Source organism: Tamandua tetradactyla, chromosome 6 (genome assembly GCF_023851605.1).
Source record: "Tamandua tetradactyla isolate mTamTet1 chromosome 6, mTamTet1.pri, whole genome shotgun sequence".
Classification (NCBI taxonomy): Eukaryota; Metazoa; Chordata; class Mammalia; order Pilosa; family Myrmecophagidae; genus Tamandua; species Tamandua tetradactyla.
In genome coordinates, this window is record NC_135332.1 from 161069594 (window position 1) to 161080809 (window position 11216).

Genomic DNA, 11216 nt, shown 5'->3' on the forward strand with positions numbered 1-11216 from the left:
CAGTTAGAAAAAAGAATGTTAAAAAGAAGATATATTATGAATTTGTTAGTTGATGTTTAGGTTTTCTAAAGCTGCTGAAGTGCAATATTCCAGAAATGGATTGACTTTTTCAAAGGGAATTTATTAAATTACAAATGTACAATCCTAAGGCTATGAAAATTTCCAAATTTAGTTATCCAGATGAAGATACCTTGACTCTGAAGAAAGACCAATGGTGTCCAGGGTTTCTCTGTCAGCTGGGAAGGCACGAGGCTGGTATCTGCTAGTCCTTAATCCCAGTTCATTGCTTTCATCTTCTGATGCCAGCTGCTTTCTCTCTAAGCGTCTATGGGTCCTCACCTAGCTTCTCTGGGGCAAACTCTGGATTTCATCTCTTAGCTCTGAACATTGTGTCTTGGTTTCATCTCTTTGCTCTCTGTATCGCAATCTCTGTATAGCATACATAATCTGAGTTTTCTCTCATAAAGGGGTCCGGATAGGATTAAGACCCACCTTGAATGAGTGGGGTCACATCTCCATAGAAACAACCTAATCAAGCAGTTCCACCAATAGTAGTTCTGCCTGCACAAGATTGGATTAAAAGAACATGGCTTTTCTGGAGTATATAACATGTTCAAATCAGCACAGTTGGTAAAGTATCATTTATCCTAACTGAAATATTATTATCTTTGCCCCAAAACATTATTTACTCCTTTTTTCTCACTGGTTTATGAATTGTTCTGATTTGAGGTAATTGTGTGTGTGTGTGTGTGTGTGTGTGTGTTAGAGAGAGAGAGAGAGAGAGAGAGAGAGAGAGAGACTATTGCACATAATGCACATTAGGTGTCCTTACTGTTTAGAATGAGTGTGCTTATAGTGCAATGCTACAAGCTGTTCCCTCAGCAATTCTCAAATAAGCTCTGTTTCCCAGAGGTCATCACTATTTCCAAGAGGACAGAGATACATTGTGTCTTTCCTATTTCTTTCAACCAAAAAAAACTGATTATAAGAGAGCCATCCTCTGACCACATTCAAAAAGTGCTGTCTGATCCTGTCCTTTCTATGTGTCATTTTCCTTTGCACTGACATATGCCTCCGGGGAATAGAACACCTTATATCTCACTTTATTTCTTACTGCAGTAGGAAATGGAAGCCCTTTTTTCATGTAGATGTCCTATAATTATGCGTCTGGTCCCTACCATGTTTGGCTAAATACATTCAGAGTCACCTGGAAATTTTTGGTGACTTTGGCAAAGTAGCAAAAAGATGGGGGGTGGGGAGAAATTGACTCTGTCAAAGACTGAAAAATAAAAACAAATATATGTACAATGGATATATGTACAATCAATGAAAGAAGCAGAATGTTGTGGAACTGTGGTTCTCAGCCATTACTGTGCATCAGAATCACAGACAACTTAAAAATAATTAGAGTTGACCAATCCCCAACCCAGAGATTTAGACTCATTTAGTCCGGGGCAGGGGTGGGGGTGGGGTCCAGATGTTTCCTATGTGCACCTAAGGTTGAGAACCACTGGTGTAGAAAAGAACTCGGGTTTAAGAATCAGGCGGATCCAAGTCCTAATCAACTTGGGCCTCTCCCAGCCTCAGTTTTCTTATTAGTGAGTAATATGAAATGAGAATATTATAAATAAGACAGTATCTGGCCCCATAACATGCTCAATAAACAGTTCTTGGGGTTACAGTGGAAGATTATGCAACCATTAAACATCCTATTTTAGAAGGATGTTTAATGATCTGAGAAAATAAGCTTTATTCCCTACCCCTATTCTCTCTCCATCCCCAAAATCTCCCATCGTCAACTTCTGCAGACCCCTATCCAGACTCTGTCGTCCTTCCTAAGGACACATTATGACTCAGAGTAACATTTCTTGTCCCTTGAGTGCACATTTGTCTCCAATGAGCACTTTCAAAAAAATCAAATGAGACTCTTTAGGGGAAAGCCTGGGCTTCTGAACACTGTAAAATCTCCCCCAAGTGATTCTAATATGAAGTCAAGATTCAAAACCGCTTATCTGAAACAGTGAAATCTCAAGCTTTGACATGCATGAGCCACATTTGGAGATTTTATTAAAATTCTAATTCCTGGGTCTTATCCTCAGAGAACTTGAGGATTTAGTAAGGCTAGGGTGGGGCCCATAGATTTGCATTTTTAACAAGCTCCAGCCCCAGGCAGCATCAGCATCATCTGGGAACTTGTTAGAAATGCAGTCATGGACCCCACCTCAGAACTGCTAAACCAGAATTTCTGGGGGTGGGGCCCAGGAACCTGCAGCTTAATAAGTTCTTCAGGTGATGCTTATGTACACTAAAGCTAAAGCATGGGCACCATGGACCTTGCTTAAAACATAGTAGCAAAGCAAGAAATTAGGCGGCACCAGGAATCTGAGAACATCACAGTGATTCTGACTGGCCAAGTTTCAATCAGGTGTCTGACCTGCAACCAGAATATGAGACCAGTTCCAGACAAACCATGAGGGCTAAAAGGTGATGTGAAGACTGAGGCAGAGATGAGAGTTATGCAGCCACAAACCCAGGAATGCTGGGCAGCCACCAGAAGCTGGAGGAGTCAAGGAAAGGGTTGTAGTTTTCTTGGCTGCTGAAGCAAATACCATGCAATGGGGTGAATTACACACCAGGAATTTTACTCACTTAAGGTTTTGAGGCAAGGAAAGTCCAAAATCAAGGCGTCATCAAGGATGCTTTCTCCCAGAAGACTGGGGTTTTCTGGGGCTGGCTGCCAGTGATCCTTGGTCCTTGTTCCCTTGTCACATGGCAATGCACATGGCAGCTTCTTCTCTCTTTTCTCCCAGGTTCCATTGACTTTCAGCTTCTGGCTGCTCCCTCTGGCTTTCTCTCTCTCTGTGACCTTTCTTAAAAGTCTTTCAGTAATAGGATTAAGACCTCTCCTGATTCAGCTGGGTCACACCTTAACTGAAATTCACAGCCTCAGGAATGGATCAACTTTAAGAATGTGTTATTCTGGGGTACATAGCTCCAAACTATCACAGAACAGATTCTTCCATAGACCTCTGAAGGGAGTAAAATCTGCTGGATTCTGGACGTCTAACTCCAGAACTGTAAAAGAATAAATTTCTGTTGTTTTAAGCCATCAAGTTTGTGGTAATTTGTAATTGCAGTCTCAAGAAACTAATACAAATATAAAAATGTGTGTGTATTTTTAATTTAGTGATTCAGATTTGTTTAGTGTTTCAAATGCTTCTTTCAGGGATTTTCCCATAATTATAACTGAAAAATACTTTCTGTACAATAGAAGTATTGTCTCTACACATCTCAACATAACTCATTGGCATCAACAAGTATTCAAGAAGGAATTAAAATGAATAAACTTCAAAACCACAATAAGGTACCATTATACATCTATTAAAATGGTTAAATTAAAAGGCCAAACACTGGCAAGAATGTGGAGTGACTGGCATTTTCATACATTGCTGGTGGGAATGCAAAATGGCACAGCTACTTTGGAAAACAGTTTGGCAGTTTCTTAGAAAACTACACATGTAAGTACTAAAACCCAACAATCCCATTCCTAGGTATTTACTCCAGAGAAATACAGACATATGGCCACACAAAAACTTATGCAAATGTTTATAGCAGCTTTATTCATAATCACTAAAACTGGAAACAAAGTGTCTATTCACAGGTGAATGGATAAACATATTGCTTTACATCCATACAATGGAATATTACTCAGCAATAAAAATAAATGAATTACTGATTCATGCAACAGCATGAATGAGTCTCTAAAAGGATCCTTTATAAGTGGAATGAAAGTCAGACAGAGAGAACAGTACGGATAGCGGCCAGAAACTGAACATCAGCAGAACCTAGAAGAGGGGAGAGACCAGGAGACTCCGCCATGTGCATTGCCATTTGACAAGCTAAGGACAAAGGATTGCTGGCAGCCAACCATGGTCTTCTGGGAGAAAGCATCACCTTGATGATGCCTTGATTTGTACATTCTCTTAGCCTCAAAACTGTGAGCTAATAAATTCCCATTGTTTAACTGGACCCATTTCATGGTATTCGAGCAGCCAAGGGCACTAAAACAGCATAATTTCATTTATCAGACATTCTGGGAAGAGCAAAAGTATAAGGACAGAGAACAGATTGATAGAGACTGGGGTGTGAAGGGAGGGGACTTATTGCAAAAGGTCATAAAGGAACATTTTGGAGTGATGGAAATATTCCTTACCTTGATTGTATTGATGGTTGCAGAGCTGTATACATTGTCAAAATTCATAGAACTGTACACCTATAGGTGAATTTTATTATAGATAAATTATAATGCAATAAACCTAACCTTAAAAAACTTCTGCTTTTTTCTTTTTTTTTTTACAAAAAAAAAAGTAATGCAGTTTTGATAAAATTCAGGAGAAAAAAGTGGCTACAGGTTAAGACATCCAAACTTTTTTTAAACTAAGACAATAGTGAAGTCAGCTATTTCTTTCTATTACAAAGATTCAGTTATAGTATGGAATTTAGCTACAAAGAATTTATTACTTTTGTATTTACATTTTATCTCATCTGTACAATCCCACAATCTGAAACAAATAAACCTATTTAGGAAAATGCTTCACTCTGCATTATCTGATTCTGACTCAAACAGGTTATAATCCACCGGGAATAGAAGGACTAAAGAAATTGTTTTTTGTTATGCAAAAATGACATATCATAGAGCCATGAAAATAATATGGGAAAATTTTGTAAGGGTAATTGTTTTTTTTTTTGGTATAAGAAATGAATAATAATAGCTCTCTCACAGGTACAAGGGGCAGTCCTTTGAGGTTTACTAAATACAAGCTCTAAATATTTTCCTGAAGGAGAGCTAAGGATACTCTGGTGGTGAGGAAATAAGACTGTATAGGTAGAGATAAGGGGCGAGAGGGTAGGCTGAGGGGGTGGAGGAGGTGTAGGAAGAACATCAGTCTTGGAGGAACTTGCTGTCTGTCTAGTTTGAAACTGTTACATACCCCAGAAAACCCAGATTCTTTCTCCTAATCCAAGCTTTTTTGGGGTGGGGGCAGACCTATTGTTTAGGGTGGAAATTTTTTATTAGATTACTCCCATGGAGATATGACAGACCCAATTTGGGTGTGACGATTTGATTAGCTGGAGATGTAACTGCCCATTCAAGGTCGGTTTTGATTAGTTTACTGGAGTTCTTAAAAGAAGAGGCATGGATACAGACATTTGGAGATACTTGGCGTTCTGAAGGAGATGCTTGGAGTGCTGACAGAGAGAGAAGATGCCTAGACATGGACATTTTAGAGATACAGAGCCCAGCAGATGTTGCCATGTGCCTTCCCAGGAGATGCTAAGCAACCAGAAGCCAGAAGGACCCAGTGGGGCTAAGAGAGCTTTTTGGAACCAGAAGTCAAGAGATGATGCAGATGCCAGCCACATGCCTTCCCATGTGACAGATATCAGCCTTGATATCAGTCAAGAAAGATCCATCTCTCTGGATGCCTCAGTCTGGACATTTTTTGGCATTAGAACTGCAAACTTGTAATTTAATAAACATACTTTATAAAAGTCATTCCAGGGTGCATGGGTTGTTTGGTGGTAGAATGCTCACCTTCCATGTGGGAGACCCGGGTTCATTCCCGGACCACGCACACCGCCCCCCCACCCCCACCCCAAGTCATTTCATTCCTGGTACATTGCATTCCAGCAGCATTAGCAAACTAAAACACTGCCAAAATGCTTAGTTCTAGTACTAGAGGAAGACACACATTGACAAGGCAATGATGTGTGGCAAATGCTGTGATGAGCAACTGTACAAGGTAAATAGGGTCACAAAGATGGACAGACGTGTTAAGTTTCACCTCAGGGTACCTCAGAAGCCACAATTTCTTCATAAACAAAAGGTTGGGTGAGACTTTGGGTGAGTTTGGCGGCTGAGTCCCAGAGTAATCCAGCATGGCTACTCTGATCTTTGTTGATAAGGAAAATGGAGAACCAGGCACCTGTGTGGCTCTTAGGGCTGGGCTGAAGCTGGGGCCTGGGCTTTCCATCAGAGCCTTTGATGGGAGATCTCAGGTTTCAACAATGCCTGTTGGCAAAGTATTTGATGCTCCACCAGCTTTACCTAGAGCTGCTAGAAAGGCTTTGGGAACTTCAGCAGAGCTACAGAAAAGTCAGTAAAGACTAATGGACTCTTCAAACAAAAACAGCCAAACTTCTCTGCCAAAAAGATGGCTGAGAAGACTTACAGCAAAAAGCTCTTTTCCTGCCTCAGATGACATCTATTCAGAAATAGAAAAAAAATTTTCCCCTCAGTCCTCTAGATTTTGAAAGTTTTGACCTGCCTGAAGAGCACCAAATTGCACACCTCCCCTTGAATGGAGTGCCTCTCATGATCCTCAATGAGGAGAGGGAACTTGAAAAGCTATTCGAGCTGGGCACCCCTTCTCCTGGGAAGATGCCATCTCTGTTGCAGTATCCTTCAAGCATTCTGTCGACCCTGGATGTTGAATTGCCACCTGTTTCCTATGACGTAGATATTTAAATTTTTAGTGTTTTATAGTTTGTGTATATCTTTTGTATCAATAAAACAATTCTTGATAAAACTTTTTTTTTTTAAAAAAAAAGGTCATTTAAAACTGAGACAAAAAGTGAGAGGAAAGGTTGTTCCATGTAGCTGAGCAAGGCAGTGAAGTAATACAGCCTCCAGTACAGTTGTGTGGGCCAGAATTTGGGGTACAGATGGAGCATGGCTAACACATGAGGGTGGTACATGTGGGGAGGCAGATGAGCACAGCTCTAGAGGCCTTGTAGATTTTCATCTCTACTTGATCGTGTAGAGAGCCATTGTAGAAAGTAATATGATGATAACTGCATTTTGAGTAAATCACTTTGCTAACTCTGAGGAGGGTAGAAGGAAGTGTTGGGTAAGAGATGTGTGTGTGTGGGATGGACAATGGGGATGAGCAGACTATTTAGGAAACTACTGCAGTAGTCCAGGTGAGAGATGACAGTGGCCTGAAAGGAGGAACAGTGGCTGTGGGGATGGAGAGGGACAATTTTGAGAGACGTAGTACTACATCCTCCTGAAAACAAGGTTCTGAGGAGGATGCAGTACTGTGCTGAGGTTCATATTTCTCAACATCACTTAAAGCCTGTATTATCTGGATCCATTTTATTTCTATGACTTCATGCATCACCACTGTCTCCTTATTCTGCAATCTTGAATTGGGCATCTCTATATTCACTTTCTTACTCCAGGTTCTTACATATTCTAATTCTACTTCCTTGTTTTCAGGTAATCCAGATTCTTTGATGTTCTTGGTAAGTTATGCATTCCTACTTTTCACTCTCTGCCCAGGGTGGTTCCTGTGGGTTAGGTCTGGGTTTCCTCTGAATCTCTCTTAGATCTACAAAGTCACTATAATGATAGGTATGTTTCTAATAAAACACTGAGTTGTTAGGCTTACTCAGGAGTTTAATATTTGAATAGCCACTGTTACAGTTTTACCAGGGAATAACGATATGTCACTTTTCAACAGATAGAATGCATTTGGCTACAATAACAGAAGATCCAACCCAAAGTGACTAGAACTCAAATGGTTCTTTGCTATAAACCAACATAGGCTTTATTCATTTCTATGAATGGGAGCTCCATGAATATTCTTCCATCACCTCTAACTTCAGGACTCAGCTAAGCGATTACCTTCTCTAGAAAGCCTTCCCTATTTCCCCACAAATGGGTCAATTGTCCTTTCTCTGAACTTACTTACTGAACTTACAGTAGCATCCTGAACTTACTACTTCCATGCCTCAGCACTTAGTACTCCCTGTTGCTATCAGCTGTTTAATTCTCTGTCTTCTAGACCAAAAGCTCTGTGAGATCAAAGACTATGTCTAGTTTATTTAGAACCCTCGAGTTAGTACTATCCCAGAACTTCTATAAATATAAGTCAAAAGAAAGAATGAATGAGTCAATCACATTTTATAGCTTTCATGACTGAGTGAATGATAGCAACTTTCACCGAGGAAGAACTCAAGTTTTGATCTGGGAATTGAGATGTTGGATTCAAATTTGAATATGATGTTGGATATTTGAGTTTGAAACTCAGGTAGTTAGTTAAGGATGTGGAAATGCAGGAGAGTAGAGTGTAGGGTGAGAGGATGAAAAAGAGACATAGAAAGGAAACTACTTGTCTCAACCATGCTCCTCTTTCAGCCTTATTAGGAGAGGAGGTACTTGTAGCTTCAGCAGCCATGATGTGATTTTGACATTTCAAACATGAGGACAGAAAGCCAATATGACAAGGATTCACAGTAGAAATGAATAAAGCCTATGTTGGCTTATAGCAAAGAACCATTTGAGTTCTAGTCACTTTGGGTTGGATCTTCTGTTATTGCAGCCAAATGCATTCTATCTGTTGAGAAGTGACATATAGTTATTTCCTGGTAAAACTGTAACAGTGGCTATTCAAATATTAAACTCTTGAGTAAGCCTAATAACTCAGTGTTTTATTAGAAACATACCCATCATTGTAGTGACTTTGTAGATCTAAGAGAGATTCAGAGGAAACCCAGACCTAACCCACAGGAACCACCCTGGGCAGAGAGTGAAAAGTAGGAATGCATAACTTACCAAGAACACTAAAGAATCTGGATTACCTGAAAACAATATGTATGAAGAATTAGGTGCCCCAAATCAGACTGGCAGTCCTGGAAGAAAGGCTGTGTGGTTGTGCCAAGAGCAAGGTTTTGGAGTCGAACCAGGATCTAAATCCTGACTCATTAACAGTGTGACTTCAGACAACGCACATAACTACCTTTAGAGTCAGATCCCTCATTTGTAAAATAGGAGTAATTACATATACCCCACAATGTTGTCATTAGAATTAATTTAGATACTTTATATGAAATGCCTAGTACCTTGCCTGGCACTTAGCACTCATTGAATGAAAGTATCAATAATGATAATGAAAAGAATATTAAGGATAAAAGATGTAAAAAGCTCTTTAACTTACCAGGACAAGGCTGGTTCTTGGCAATAGCATGAATCAAAGATACCCTGATTCTTCTTGACATTGTCCAATAAAAAGAAATTATTAAAGGAAGGTGGTGGAAGCAAGCTTTACAGATTTTGAATTAAAAACACCAGGAATAAATTTTCTTGTGTACATTCAGTTCCATTCACTCCTGAAACTGAAGCCACCTCCTAATTACTGGAATGACCACTAAGGATGAATGAAATGCACCGTTATTACAAAGGGAGTATCTGTGGTCCATTGTGGTAAAAAAAAGGAAAAACTACTAGGCAAGTTAACTTACTATTTAGCTGGTTGGGTCACCTTCAAGTATAGTCCATTTTGTATTCTGACTGTCCAAACTGAAGCCAGTGATGGATGTTGTGTGTAGGTGTGGGTGGGAAGGTGCGTTTATCCCCTGCTTTCTGCTAAATGAACACTTACAGGGAACCCTGTAAAAAATACCAGGTTTTTTATAGAATATAAGCTATTCGATGGGGGTTCATGGTAGACCTGACAACCTCATATTCAGCGTAGGTCTCGTAAACTTGGACTTCACTCTCGGCCTGTCAAGATATCTCCATCCTCCCTAAACTTCTCTTACTCACACTATACCCTTTTCTCCTGCTCGCAGTCTCTAGATCTTCCTGATTCTACTTTTCTCTAGTAAGTCTCATCCCTCTCCATTCCCGGGCTGGGGTACTGCTTCCCCCCACCCCCACCCCACCCCAAACATCCTCTCAAGTCTTGGAAATAGTCAAGCTAACCTAGGGTTGGAGTCGCAGTTAATGTGTCCCCCATTGTTTCCACTATTCAGCAGGAGGAAAGGTAAGTTTCATTGCCTGAAGTGGAAGGGAAGAAGTCTAGCAAGGTGACTTTGACTCCACATGAGAGCTGGTCTTTCTCTGTCCCTCCCTCCCTCCCTCTTTCCTTCTTTCTAGCTTCTCCCTTTCTTCTTTTCTTCCTTTCCTGTTCCCTTCCCTTCTCCGTCCTTCCTTCTCCTTCTCTTCCTTTCCATTTCTTTGATTTCTTCTCCTCTCTCTTCCCTTCCTTATCCTTGGTGTCTCCTTCTTTAACAATCATACATGTCACTCACTCCTGCAATAGTCCTTCCTGGATTCAAATTCCTCAAGTAGTTAACTTGAAGACCTCTTCATTACTAGGCGCTCAAGTGATGAGATTCATGTGCTGCATTTCTCTTGAAGCTCTTGGCTTCCTTCTCAGGCAGGATCTTTAGACAAGTCCAGAAAAATGGCTCAGAGAGAGGAGGATGTCTTTTCCTAGAGGACCTAGGGTTATGGGGCGGCGGGAGGGGGGGCGGTTGTTGTAGAAGGATGCTGGTCAGGTCTTTGTCCGGTGCCACCCCTGGGGCTAGAGTCACAGTATATATGTGTGTGTGTGTGCGTGCGTGTGTGCATGTGTGTGCACGTGTGATTATATTTCTTTCTTACAGAGAAGAGAGGTTTATCATTGGGAGAAGGGTGAGACTAGGCAGAAAAAAAAACACCAAAAATTTAAAAAGGGAATGTTTCCACAAGAGGTAAGATTGAAAACATTTCAGTGGTATAAATACCGGGTCATATAATTGCAAAGTTAAAGAAACACCAGGGCCTGGGGCTAGGAGGCTGAGAATTCCAGAGTGCTATTGCTATTTGGCGCCATCTGATGGCATTTGTCTACTCTGTCTCAATGTCTCTCAGAATGCTTATTTATCATCTTAACTATTATGCTTTTGTCTGGGACAAATGCCAAACTAGATAAGTGCTAGGGTGACAGATACAAACCAGGATGGTCACAAGCCAATGAGCATATGATCACCTAATTTGGGTCCTGGGTCTGGGTGGGACTTTCAGGAATTTCCTGATTAGTTGTAGTTTGCTTTCTTTGGTCTGATCTTCAAACATGGAGCCAGAGTCATCAAGAGCCAAACTCTACCTCTTCTCTGCCTGAGGAGTGGTTCCACTTCCTGGCCTTCCCCTAGCTCACTTTCCTCTCCATTCCTCCATCTTCACCTAGAAGATATGAACGTTAGCCTGACTCCCTTGAGAAGTGGGCAGAAGACAGGAACCAGTGAGGCTACATTATATCCAGATTCTCATTATCAGGCTTGTGTTTTACTTTACCATGTTAACAATCAAGAAAAAAAATAGCAAAAAATTTTTGCAGATAGCAGCTATTTGCACTAATAAATTCACCAACAGAGTTTAACAAAGG

General features: G+C 40.6%; 1 pseudogene; it reads left to right on the top strand.

Moving 5' to 3' along the window:
• Positions 1-5716: 5716 nt before the first annotated feature.
• LOC143686464 (securin pseudogene) lies at positions 5717-6529 on the top strand (annotated as a pseudogene).
• The last annotated feature ends 4687 nt before the right edge of the window (positions 6530-11216 follow it).